Source organism: Leptopilina boulardi, unplaced genomic scaffold (assembly GCF_019393585.1).
Source record: "Leptopilina boulardi isolate dan_hultmark-lab unplaced genomic scaffold, ZJU_Lbou_2.1 LbouV2_368, whole genome shotgun sequence".
NCBI lineage: Eukaryota > Metazoa > Arthropoda > Insecta > Hymenoptera > Figitidae > Leptopilina > Leptopilina boulardi.
The window spans coordinates 3876877-3890205 of record NW_026137938.1 but is presented as its reverse complement, the minus strand read 5'-3'; the positions used below and the strand labels follow the sequence as shown (position 1 = coordinate 3890205).

At 25.7% G+C, this 13329-nt stretch overlaps 2 protein-coding genes across 3 annotated transcripts in view; one reads left to right on the top strand and one right to left on the bottom strand.

Annotated features, from left to right (window-relative positions):
• LOC127287148 (FK506-binding protein 2) overlaps positions 1 to 13329 on the top strand; it is a 37035-nt gene that overhangs the window by 1245 nt on the left and 22461 nt on the right. The gene's annotated exons all lie outside the window — the stretch shown is intronic.
• The window catches only part of LOC127287146 (protein NDRG3), an 82232-nt gene that overhangs the window by 57816 nt on the left and 11087 nt on the right, over positions 1 to 13329 (bottom strand). The gene's annotated exons all lie outside the window — the stretch shown is intronic.

The following is a 13329-nucleotide window of genomic DNA, read 5'->3' as shown; positions in this document are numbered from 1 at the left end:
AAGGTATAAAAATTATTGATTCAAAAGCATATACTATTGAATCTATAAAATATTTTACAAATTTTATAGCATATGCTTTAGAATCAATAATTTTTATACCTTTGGCAGAAATGCTGTTGATTTAATAGCATATTTTTCTCCGTATAGTTTACTTTTTCGCTCTAGGGGCTAAAATGACAGTTTTAGTCCCTAGAGATTTTTTTTTTAAATAAAAATTATTTGTTAAATATTTATTTGATAATAGTCAAGTCACGGATTATTTGAATCAAATTTTTCCGAACTCGGGAGTTTTTCTATTAATGAAAAGAAATTTAAAAAAAGAAAATTATATTTCACCGAAACCATCTTGGTTTTTGAATTATTTTCGCAATTTTTGGCGCAAATCTACACACATGTATTAAAGTAGAGAAACGTGCTTTGCAATGTAACCTTCCTCAATGAGAGAGAAAGAGAGAGAGAAAGAGAGCAGCGGTTTGAATTGGTACGTCTGCAAATTGCGATGGTTTGCGAAGTAAACTTGGTAAATTGATAGCTTTAACGTGCACGTATTTTACATGGTTACAGTTTATATGCTTAACGTTAATTTTCCTAATAGGCTCAATTCCGCGTTAATCATAAATCATTCATTATTTTTCTTTTTTTTACAAAATTATTTTTATCCTGAAAAAAATTCATCTACAGTCTTTTTTTTTTGTCGTGCACCAAAAATAAATCTTAGAAATTAAATTCATACTTTTGTTATATTTATAAATATAAAAAAATGAATACAATGAATATTCTTGATGCAATAAAGAAAAAATTTCACGAGAAATAATTTTGAAATTTTCATCTTGGAAATTTTGTATTCTTTTATGTAATGAATTTAATTCATAACTATTTGAATGTTTTAAAAAGTGATGCAATAATTTTCATTGGATCCACGTCAGCTTTCTAATAATCGTGAACGATATATAAAAGATTGTAAAGCGCGAAAGTTTTATGATTTCCTAATCGCTTTAAATTTATATATATATATATATATATATTTATCAGCAGTTGTACTTTGAAATCCTGTTTTGCAATATTGAAAAATATTTTTTAAAATGAACAATCGCGTAAGTTACGAAATTATTTTTTATTTTTCAAATATTTTTTTGTCGTTAATTTGACATAATTTCTTTTTATATGAATTTTTTATTTTATAAAATTTTAAGTTACCAAAATTTTTGAGAGAATTTTTATTTTACAGTAATTTTCTTTACATTATTTTTAATTTATAATAGAATTTTTTTTTTAACTGATATAGAAATTTTTAAGCAGTCGAATTTTAATTTGTCCAAAATTACAAATGGCCAAACAAACAATCGATTTCGGGGCAATTTTCAAAAATTGACCAATCACAATTTTTCTGATAATTTCTAATTGGTAAATTTTCAAAAACTCGCGCCAAAATTTTTCTGTCGATTCTTTTATTTGGCCATTTGATAATTTTGAACAAATAAAAATTCGGCGTCTTAAAAATTAAAATTTCAAAAATCAATAAAAAATTCGTACAAATATATATTAAAATTTCGTGAATTGGACTTTTTTTTCAAATATTCCATAAAATTAAATCAATGAAAAAGAAACAATTTTTTTTTTTGGGGGGGAAAAAATATCGATGAAACCGGTTTTTTACAATAAACCGGATCAGTATATATATTATAGTTGTACTTTAAAATTTAAATAAACAACGGAATTCGTAAGTTTCTTTTTTTTTCGATTCGAAAATTTATTTTTATTCCGTCGCATTCCATTTGAAATAAAATTGGTGGATTTATTCTAATAAATGCGGAAATTTTCATGATGCTCGATAATAAAAGAAATATTTATGAAGATGTATTTTCACAATATCTTCAAGTTAATAAAAAACAAGAATATATAAAAATTGACGAAAAAGAAAAGTATATTTTTAATATTTATAATTTTTGTCTAAAATTTCTAGAATTTTTTTTTTTTTTTTTAATTGTATTAAATTGGAAGAGATTTAATTTTACCTCAAAGCTAGTTATTGACCCTAACCTTAAATAAATTGAAGGTCACTTGTGACGAATTGGACAACTGCACGGTAAACAATTCTACCTAATTGGTTCACATCCGTTATAAGAACCGTTAATTGCAATGTCTGCAAACTCGTTGGAGAAAAAAAAAGAGTTCACTACAGAAACAAACTTCTCAATAATTTTTTCTTTGGCAAAAATTGTCTTCTCGCAGTAATCGATATACAATTAAAGAGACTGTCAGAAAAATAAGAAAAATTTCAAACTAGAAATTCTCTCAAATTTTGAAAAATAATTCTTTGATTTTTTCTAATTTATTTTTTAATATTTGAATCTAAAATCAAAAAAATGTGATTTTTTTTTCATTGCAAAATAAACTAGAAGGAAGAGAAAAAAGGCATTGCAAAAGAGAAATAGAAGTGCCATTTGTGAGGGAAAATGTTGACTCCATTTGGCAGAAGTTCTCTCTCTTTTTTTCTCTTTCTCTTTCTGGTTCAAGGGGAATTTTGTAGCGTCGAAGTTTTACATCATTGTATATCTCTCGACATAGCTGGTTGCATCCTTTCTTTACATTTCTTTTTTTTTTTTTCTTTCTTTCTTTACTAGCGAACATTCTGGCAAAACCTAGTAAAATTTTAATGCACTCCTTCCCAGATTCTTATACAACTCATGAGAAGCATATAAAGCACGTTATACACATATATAAAACATGTGCGTGCGTATTTTTGCCAAAATGTATTTTTCAGAACAAAATATAATAATTTCAACCCCGAGAGAAATAGGATTCTGATTTTATTGTTTTTGATTTTATTATTTGTACAAGTTTTTCTTGTTGAGAAACAAAATTTTTGAAAATCTGCACAGATAGAAAAAGTTTTTTTGTGCGGCAACGAACTATTTGCTGTCACAGAAAATTAAGTTAGCTAATATAGAGACAGCGAATAAATTTGCTGTGGGATCAAAAAAGATTGCTATGACAGTAAATTTTTAAAAATTAAGGTTTATCACAGCAAATTTTTTTCTTGTCATAGTAAAAAATTTAGCTGTAGTTACTAATTTTGATAGATCCGATAGCAAACATCAGTTAGCATTTGTAAGCAATTCCTTTTTTATTCGTGAAAAAATTTGTTGCTCCGACCAATCAAATTTGTTTTGTTGCAAGCTATTTTTTTTTGTTTAACAAATCTGGTTGGTCGGAGCAACAAATTTTTTCACGGACAAAAAAAGAATTGCTTACACATGCTAACTGATGTTTGCTATCGGATCTATCAAAATTAGTAGCGACTGCTAAATTTTTTGCTATGACAACAAAAAAGTTTTCTATGATAAACAATATCAGTCTTAATTTTCAAAAATTTACAAAAATTTTTTTGACCCCACAGCAAATTTGTTCGCTGTCCCTATATATTAGCTAACGTAATTTGATGCGACAGCAAATAGTTCGATGCCGCAGAAAACTTTTTCCATACGTGTTATTAGTCTAAAAAATATGGTTTTTGTTGGTGCAACAAAATTTGTTTGTTCCTACAACAGATTTGTTTTGTAGAGGCTATAAATTTATTGTTCCTACAACAGATTTTATTTGTAGATGCGACAAATTTATTGTTCCTACAACAGATTTGATTTGTAGATGCTACAAATTTATTGTTCCTACAACAAATCTGGTTTGTTGTTTTCCATCAAATATTTGTTAACCTAACAAATCTTGATTTGTTGCTACACATTTTTTTCCTTAGTCTAACAAATCTGGTTTGTGGCTGCAACGAATTTATATGTTTCTATAACAATTTAGATTTTTGCTTTGTAAGTACTACATTTTTTTTCAATGATAAAATTAAATAAAAATCGAATTTAGCGAATTATTAATTGATTAGCTTTTAATTCCGTCGGCATGATCATCCTGAGGAAGGGGGAGCATTGGCAACGTAATGGGAAATTAATTTTAAATGAAGATTCCTCCTGGTGTCGAAATTTACTATTTCGCAAATAGTGGCTCGATTAAGAATTCGAGAATATTATCGGATACTGAAATCAGGTGTCGATCTCTCTCTCTCTCTCTCTCACTCTCTTTCACTGTATTATATATATATCTACTTGGAAAATGTTGTTAGGGTTCGCACGAGCCAAGTTTTCGCCTTGAAACTCCCGGAGTATATTTCTCCAGAGAGCGATAATGACAAAGGCAAAGGAACGATAACAGGTTATCGAGGAAAGGAAACACACAACGCTCATCTGTGTCTCCTCTCTCTATGGTATCTATATACGCGTTAAAGCTATCCGCCTGTGTAAATACCCACACATCAGGAAGTTTAACTGTTCATTGATCCTAAATTTTCTTGTTTATTATATATCATTATTTTATAATATATACAAAGTCGAAAATTATTAATTAAAATTCACCTTCTTCTATATATATATATACAGAAACTATAATTAAATTTTCAAAATCTGTTTCAAATAACTAGGATTTAATTTTAGTATTTGATTGATTATTGATTGACCTGGTACACTCGAAATATGTTATTTATTCAAAGCTGTCCAAAAGCCATGCTATACAATATAATACCTGTAAATCAAAGGGATTTGTTTAATATAACCTATTCCCAGTATGGATTTTCAAACGCAAAGCTCAATTTTCAAAATTTATACTCTATACACGCCAGTGAAATGTTTTATTTCAACCAAATACATGATTATCTTCATTAAAAATTATTAGTTAGAATTTTCATTTTCAACAAATTTTAGTAGATATAATTATTATTTAAGACGAATTTTTATTTTTCAAATTAACATTTGTTAGAATTTCTTTTTTAATTAACAGAATTTTTAGGTAATTTTTATTTTGTTAAAATTCTCAAAACGTCAAATTTTGATTTATCCAAAATTAAAAATGGCCAAACAATCGATTTCGGTACCATTTTTTTAAAAATTGACCAATCACGATTTTTCTGATATATAATTCTCTAATTGGTAAATTTTCAAAAATTGCGCCAAAATCTTTCTGTCAATTATTTGTTCGGCTATTTGCAAATTTTTAACAAATAAAAATTCGTCTATTTGCAAATTTTGGACAAAATTAAAAATTCGGCGTTTTAAAAATTATGTACAATAAAAATTCCATACATATAAGAATTCTGTTAAGTAAAAAATTTGTTTAAAAAAAAAAAAAAATCTATCAAATGTTAATTCAAAAAAAAAAATTCGTCTAAAAAATAATTGTAGGGGAATAGTGTCAGGGTTGGACACAGTTTTGGTTTTTTGTTTATAAATATTTTGTTTAGATAAATTCAGTCAATTGTGGTATGTGGGTGGAAAGATCTACAAAAGAGGAACACTTTTGCTGTGGACCGTAAATTGATTGGTCCAAAATTAAAAAAGTTATAAACATTTAAAAAAAAAATCTAGTTAGGGTTGGACTTTTCAGTCAGGGTTGGAAACTTTTTGAAAATCGAATTGCATTATTGGTAAAAACGTAAAATAACATTTGTAATGTTTTTTATTCTTATTTTTTAATGTTTATCTTTACTTATTGTTTACAAATTGTAAAGCTTCATGGGTTTAAAAAAGGAATCAACTCAAATTACAAAAAATAACGCTTTATTGTTTCAAATAACTCAATGAAATGATGAACAAAATTTATACAATTTAAGTATTATTTTTCTAATATCTTTGGCACAATTTTGCACTGAAATATCAATAAAATAAAATTTATTTATAAATTGTGTCAAATTCATAATTAATATGGGTGTCCAACCCTAACTGTATAAAGTGTCCAACCCTAACTAGAAGCATCATTTTCGTATTGTGCTAACCATAACCAGACATGTTTCGCGATTTGATTTTTCACTTTTTTTCTTCTTAAATTATGTACCCCACAATACATTCAATAAGCTTACCTTGCCGAATTCTTGCTTTTTTTACACATTTTTTAGGTTTATTCACAAGTCAAACAAAACTTTTTTTGTCTCTTCGATTGCACCGAAGTCACAGGAGACGCTACTTTTGATTCTCCAAAAATGTAATGCCACAAAAAGTTAGGTTACACTACTAGAAGATTCGTCACGTACGCACACAGGTGGCGCTAGTGTTCTTATTTAAAAAAGGCCAAGTGTCCGACCCTGACACTATTCCCCTATCTAATAAAATTATACACAAATTATGCAAAAAAAAATTGATACAAGCCTTATTAGAAAAAAAGAACATAATTATTATACATGGAAACTAAAACCTCGAACTTTGTTCCTCTCAATGTTAAAGTAGCACTTGAAACGGGGTTTTTTTTATATATTCCAATAATAGAACAGAGAAAGAATCAACAGATGAAAAACAAAACAATAATAATTTCCATCATTATATATTATTTTAAACAATTTTAATTAAAAATTCTGTACTTTGTTTAAAATTTAAAGAAATCTTGAAAAATTAAAATTTTCCAAAACTTAAAATCTTTTGAAATTTAATTATTTAAAAAAAAATTTTTTTATTTTATAAAATAAATTTTAATTATTATAAAAAATTTTTTTATAAAAAAAAGGAAATGACGCTTTTTAGAATGGAAAAACAAACCAGAGGTGGGGATTTTTTTTTTTAAGTTTCATTTTAGGATTTTAGAAACTTTTCAATGAAATGAGGATTTCCTGAAGTAAAGAAGATTTAAATGTAGAGTAGGTATAGAGGGAAACATTAGGAGAAAACCGGAGAGAAAGGAAGAGTATGATAGAGGGAAAGAGAGAGAGAGAGAGGGAGAGAGAGAAAATGAGAAATAGGTACGTGGGTGAAAACAGATGGTGGAAGAGTTGAGGAGCCAGTAATGCTGTTTCCTCTAGAACTAAATCCCGATCGAATTCCAAAGCAACTGACAAAGTTCCACTCTCGTGAAACGGAACCTGACGTTATAGAATATTCCTATTTGCATGATCAAAGCTTTGTGCAGTTTAGATTCATGCCACAATCACCTTTCAACCAATCTCTCCAAACGCAAAAAATTTTAATGTCATTCAAATAACAAAAGCTCTTTTTCTTTTTTTTTTTTTTTTTTACTACTTTGCCTCTAAAATTCAATCAAATAAAGAAAATTTTTAATTTTTCTTTCATTATTCAATTAGAAAAATGATCTAGAAGTTGTATTTAAAGAAAATGCATTTTGAATTACGCGCCAAAAATCTAAACATAAAAATTGGGGAATCACATACTTTGCGCAATCTGATAATTAATGGCGCGAAATTTAAAAGGCTAGAAATATTCTTAGTTTTAACATTATTCAAATAACAAATGTTCTTTTTTTTACTATTCTCTCTCCCCTCAAAATCCAATTAAATAAAGAATTTTTTTTTATTATACATTTAGAAAAATAATCCAAGAGTTGTATTTAAAGAAAAAATAATTTTTGAATTACGCGCCAAAAATCTAAATTTAAAAATCGGGGAATCACATATTTTTTCTCAATCTAGTTAATAATGGCGCGAAATTTAAAATCCTATAAATGTAATTAAAGTAAAAAAAAATTAAATTTTTAATTTAATTAAACACCGACTAATGAAATAACTAAAAGAAAACTTTTTTAATCGTTTGATTTGAGTTATTTTAATTAACTGTATTTTCAAACGTTATTTTCTGTTTAATTTGCAAAATTTCACTCAACAAACAAGTCTTTTTCTCCCTCTCTCTTTTGTAAATAATCCTCACACACATATATATGTATACATTTAACTTTTACTTTTCTGTAGAGCAGTGCTATGTCTGGTGACTCTAAAACTCGGGGGTGAAATAATTAACAACTCTTGTAACATTTCGCTGAGCCCTTCTCCATGACTTTACCTACTGAATCCACTTGAGCTACTACTCTCAAAATTTAAACGCCGTGTCTGGCCACTTCAAATATTTACTAGCAACGGTTTTTGAACGGACTTAGAGCAGTTAGCTTACCCAGGTGAATATATATGGTGCGCAGTCACATGTAATATATATATAAGTACCTGGGATGCCTGCAGAAATATATTACAAATCTTAAGAACTTTATCCTTTGATGCGGAAAAAAGCGAACTCTGCATTTTTCTTTTTTTTCTCCCCTTAATATATTTCAATTTTTATTGGATTCACTTTTGCAAAGTAACAAAATGCAATTTTCCAACTAATCAAATTATTTTTAGTATTTTTTTTTTCCTTTCATTTTCTCTTAAAGAAAAGGGGGCTAGGTTTTTTTTAATTGACAGTTTATTTAAATACTATCATACAATGGAAAAATGTAGGTGTCACTTACAGTCAGCAAAAAAAAAATTTGGTTGAAATAACCAAATAAATGAAATTTTTCTTTAAATCAACAAAAAGAATACTTGATTCAATCAACTTCTTTCCTTGTTCGAAAAATTTATTAAAATAAACCAAACGTTTATATAGATCAAATAAATATTTATTTGAATCAAATAATTTTTTCTTTTGAAATAACCAAAAATTTTGTTAATACAAAAAAAATGATATATTTGGTTCAAACAAAACTTTTTTTTCTGTTTGTACTTATGTTTTCCCCTGTAGGGTAGCTTTAATGATAAATTTTACAAATACCATTAATATTAAATGCAAATATTTACTTTCAAGTATAAAATGTCTTTTTAAAAAAATAGGGCACAAACATCCTGTGTATACATTAAAACGTGACGCAGTTTAAATTATGGAGATGACAGAAGTGATCATGAGCAACGGCAATATTCAAGTTTAAATATTGCATGAAAACGATTACAAGAAGGATGTTGTTATTTTCATAAGCATTAAACAGGAAATCGGGTTTTATAATTTCTACACTTAGAAAAAATCGTTTTGTTTGAACCAAAAATACAATTTTTATATATTAACATAATTTTTTTTCCTTATGTCATACAAAATTTATTTTTGTTTCAAAATATAAATATTTATTTAATCTAAATAGACGTTCGTTATATTTAAATAATTTTTTGCAAATGCTGAAACAATTTTATTGAACCAAATAAAATTTTAGTTGATTCAACCAAAATTTCAGTATACTGCAATTTATTTTGGTTCTTTCAACCAAAATTTGGTTTTTAATTTTTTTTTCGCCTTAAGGAGATTTCTATTATAACCTCAAACTAAAAAATAGTTAGAACTAAAAATAAATTTAAAATTGATTTCACCTAAATTCGAAAGATTTGAAAAAAAAAATTATTTTAATTTGTTAAATAATAATTCATTAACATTTTTTTTCCAAGTTAAAAACAACTTTTGAGGAGTTAATCCAAGCACCCTTAATATGAAATTTAGTTAATTCTTTTTGTTATTTATTAATTAATTTTGTAATTTTCATTTAATATAAAACAAATATTGTATTCAAGAGATGATTAAAAATTTAAATCAATAAAATTGACAAAGAAGTTAAAAAACTAATTCTTTGAACTTGAAGATTATATATTTTATAAAAGTAGTAAACGAGGGAAAAGCAAGTGACTAACGGTTCAAGAATGAAAGAAGCAAACGAGTTTCAGCTTAGAACCTTGAGCGCAAATCGTTTTATGAACGCACTGACGAACTTGGATTGTTACCCGGAGGGCCAGACGATATAACGAGACGCTTCTACAAACGAGAAATTGATGAGACTAAATTGGAAGAAAATATTGTGTGCCTATATACAAACAGTAGCGCGCAAAGGAGACAAAATGAATTTTTCCCTATATATATATATATATATATATATATATATATATATATATATACACCGTTTTAAACTTTGTTTATAATCTTTTTTAAAAAATTTAATTTAGTCAATTAAGTTATATTGTTAGAAAGATGTACAAAAGAGGAACACTTTTGCTGAAGATCGTAAATTGATTGGTCTAAAATTAAAAAAGTTCTGATCATTTAAAAAAAAAGAAAAATCTAGTCAGGATTGGAAACTTTGTGAAAATCTCAGCGAATTATGGTTAAAAAAATAAAATAACATTTATAACGTTACTGAATACGTTTTTTATGTTAATTTTTTCATTTTTACATTATTATTATTTATAGTTGACAATTAATATTATTTATTACATTACATTACATTTCACTTCATTTTTTTTAATCATAAACCCCACATTACATGGATTAAACCTTAACTTGACGATTTCTTGTTTTCTTTATTCATTTTTTATGTTTAATCACATCGCTCACAAAATTTTTTTCGTTTCTACAAATGCACCGACGTCACAGCAGACGATACTTCATTATTTTTTTAAATCATAAACCCCACAATACATGCAATAAACTTAACCTGACGATTTCTTGTTTTCTTTATTCATTTTTTTATGTTTAATTACATCGCTCACAAAACTTTTTTCGTTTCTACAAATGCATCGACGTCACAGCAGACGCTACTTTTGATTCTCCAAAAATGTAATGACACAAAAAGTTAGGTTTCACTACCAGAAGTTTCGCCACGTCCGTGCATAGATGGCGCTAGTGTTTTTATTTCAAGAAAAACGAAGTGTCCAACCCTGAGTATATTCCCCTAATATTGAAAAATTACTCATCTTTTTTTTAACGATTATTACTTACAACAATTTAAGTCCTTTAACTTTATCTTTTTTACAAAAAAATATTTTCTTTTATTTATTTATTTTACAATGACAAAAAAATATTTTTCTTTTACAAAAAATGTTTTCTTTTTTTACAAAAAAAAATAAATTATTTCGAATTACTTTTTCCTTAATAAATTTTACTATATATTGTAATATCATTATTACTAGTTGCAAATTATTTTTTTTTTCATTTTTAAAATTGAATAAATGACACTTGTATTGTTATAATTGAACATCAAACATTCGTGAGACACCCATAGTGTGAAAGTGCCAAGAGAAAGCCAAATATATACATATATACTCATGGTCGAAGTTCATTGTCGTTACCGTTCACAATTTAGTGCAATGACCTAGTTCCGTTTTCTGGAAACTGAACTTGGGTCAAATTACTGTATAACTCTGTGCTCCAAATTGGAAAGCATTTATAATAAATTCTGTTCCAAATTTCTCAAATATTTTTTTAATAAAGGTTTCACCTTTTATTGCGGTGCTATGAAACAGAAATATTAAAATTTCATTATCTTCCAAATGAAAATTAATTTATTATTATTATTTCTATTTTTTATGATTATTATATTATTTATTTTTTTATTACTATTATTATATCTAATTATTATTATTATTATTATTATTATTATTATTAATTATTAATTATAGTAAAAAAATATATTATTATAAATTTTATATTACATTTATTGATTATATAAAAATAATTAATTTCTGATTTTTTCCATCTTTATAATATGCGAACAGATAATATGAAAAATGACCCTTCAACATTATTACTTCCTAGATTCCTTAAAGAAGCAGGATGTTAAAATTGATCGCACGGATGTGTGTCGATTATGTGTTAACAATCAATATTGCATTATTTAGTTGATGAGAAAGTTTGCCAAGAACACTTTCTTATATACTGAAATATGCAATAAACTACCCGTATGGAGAAACTTTCGCTGGACTTTCACTTTTATCTCCACTATATATATACACACAGAAACAATGACATTTTATTCCATTGAAAACTTAAAATTTTTTTTTTTTGCTATTGCAAGTATATAATTTTATTTTTTTTTTTAGTTTTTTTTAATTTTATTATATATAGACACAATTGTTTCTCTCATCAAAAAAAGGAAATAAAAAAATTAATCAAAAGATTTTTTTAATTAAAAATAAATAAAAAGATATTTTTTTTCAATACAAATTAATAAAAAATTTTTAAATCAAAAATTAATAAAAAGACACTTTTTATATTTCTCGATTATTCGCTAAAAAAAAATACCTCGGAACATATATATATATATATATATATATATTATCAAGCAGGAGGCGATTTAAATGTTTGCGGTTTTTTTTTATAATGTGGAGACCCTCTCTTTCTCACCCCCCCTTCCCATTATCGTTCACTTTATTTTAAAAAACATTTTTTTTCTTTTCGCTTCTCATATCACGCAGCTCTTCGTTTTGTTTAAACCGCCATCAAAAAAGCAGGAAAAAAAGTAGTACTTCTTTTTTTACTGCAATTCCAATGAAAACTGCTTCGAAGAGATACTACGTTTTTTTTTATTAACAAAAAAGAAAAATTGCTTTTTCTTTTGTGCTTTTATTTTCTTCAATATATATGTTATTATGAAAAGCAAATGTTTTTTTTATATACTTCTTTTGTATTAAAAAAAGAAAGTTATAAATAATATATATTTTTTTAAAAATAATGTTAATAATTATTATTTTTATTATTAATAAAACTTGAATTTACTCGGTAAAATATTTAAATCATTCGATGAATATTATAATAATAATTAATAATAAAAATAATAATAAATAAATAAATTTCAAATCAAGAAATAATAAATTTAAAAAATAATATTTTCAACAAAAAAACAAGGATTTTGTTTTAAAACGATATAATATTGAATTTTGATTTTATTAAAAAGTAAAAAATTGATCTTGAAAGAAATTTCTTCTACTTCATTAATTAAGAATCTATATATGCTTAATTAAGCTACATAATGAGAATATAATTTCTTAGTTTCACTGAGCGAAACGTAAGATTTTTTTTTTTTGAAGTCACTTTATTGTGTTACAAAGTCTAATTATGAAAGCTTATTTAGAGTGTATCACACATTTTTGTCAGAAAAATGAGATGGAAAAAATGAGAAATAAAAAAAAAGTTAAAATTTAATAAAAGACAACAAAATTTTTTTTTTAATTAACACAAAACTACTTTCCCTGTTGAATTTTTCCTTCAATAATTTTTTTTTTCAAAAACATTCAATTTACGACATACCGTGGATGTACCAGTTACTGTCCATGTCCCAGTTTCCGTCCATTTTACAAATATCTCGTATAGTAATTTAAATTATTTTTTAACAATAATTTATTCCTTTTGGCACACAATCGACTTATTAGTTTAAGTAAACAAATAAAAGAAAATAATTTTTTTATAAATGTTATTTTGAAAATTAAACTGTACGGAAACTAGGTCTTAGGTGGACAGTAACTGGGACATCCACGGTATATAATATATTTTATAATTTTTTAATTATTAGTTATTAATTATTAATTTATAATTTTTATTTATTAATTATTAAAATAATTTTAAAAAATGTTTTTATTTTTGTTTTAGGTGAGTTGAAGGAAGAATATATATTTTATTCAAAGAAGAATGTGTAAGTTTTTTGATAAATTCAATAGTTTTAAAAGAATAAAAATTATACATCTAGAGAAATGTTTTATTTGAACCAAATATA